This window comes from Nematolebias whitei, chromosome 22 (genome assembly GCF_014905685.2).
Source record: "Nematolebias whitei isolate Nwh7 chromosome 22, NemWhi1, whole genome shotgun sequence".
NCBI lineage: Eukaryota > Metazoa > Chordata > Actinopteri > Cyprinodontiformes > Rivulidae > Nematolebias > Nematolebias whitei.
Window position 1 is genome coordinate 27216659 of NC_056519.1, and position 1326 is coordinate 27217984.

Sequence of the window (1326 nt, forward strand, 5' to 3'; positions counted from 1 at the left end):
CATAAGTGGTTAAGTCACTAAGGAGTGTCATAACTTTCTCATGATAGTCTTTCTGGTTCAAAATCACTGTGCACCTTCCTTTGTCTGCTGGCAGAATGATGATGTTTTTGTCCTTGCTAAGAGTGGTGAGTGCATCCCTCTCCTCTCTACTGATGTTGGAAGGTGGTGGTTTGGCATTGCTGAGGCAGGATGAAACTTTGATTCTGAGCTGTTCTGCTTCACCCTCTTTCATTTTGTTGTTGCGGATGGCTGACTCAGTAGCTGTGATCATCTCCACCAGAGGAATTCTACTTGGTGCAACAGCAAAGTTCAGTCCCTGGCAAGAATCTCTGTCTATTTAAGAGACTGAGCTGAATACAGCTCCTCAGACTGAGGAAGTGTCTCGGATGTGAGCCGAAACGTTTCTACATTTTTTTGTTGATTTGCTTTTTTTTTTTTTTTAATGTCCAGAGGACCAGATTTAACTTTTTTAGATTTTTCTACCTGGATTATTGAGCATGCATCAGGATAATCCACACACAGTTACCTCAGTCACATGGCCGAATTTAAATCGAAAAAGAGAGAACCCGTTTATTTAAATATATTGTAGTGAAGGGCAGCTAACCTAGCCTTTAGCACGCTACACACAAATAAAGATCATACCCTCGCCAGCTGGCCTGGTATTCTCCACACACTATGACACTGCACAGGTCGAACTGGAAGGTGCTTGCCTCGCCCAAGGTGTAATTCAGTTCAATGCCCCCATAGTTGGATATGCAAAAATCTGCACATACTGCTGGAAGAAGTAAGATCAGGACCAGAACACTGCAGGGATTCCCCTTTTTTCTGAAACATTTCAAACAGTGTTACACTCAAACAATGCACACCACCTCAAACGCTAAAATAAATAAATAAATAAAAAATTTAAAAAAGATATAATGACAAATCTAAAAAAGTTAAATCTGGTCCTCTGGACATTCAAAAAAACCCAAAACAAAGCAAAACAACAAAAAATGTAGAAACGCTTCGTCTCTCGTCCGAGAAACTTCTTCAGTCTGAGGTGCTGTATTCAGCTCAGTCTCTTAAATAGCACCTTCTCAGAGTGGATCAACCAGTTTTGCTGCTGACAACCAAAACCAGCTGATCACATGCTCAAGAAGGACCATCAGCCTAACAATGGATCATTAGCACACTGATGGCTGTGTACTATTCACAGAGGGCTGAGTGATACTAGCAATCACAGCATTGTAAGAGGGGGACAATTGAACCCGTAGGCCTCCACCCCTGTTTAACGATGGACGGTTTCTTTTCACAAAGATGGCCTCCTTTACTCCTCTCTCAAACCAT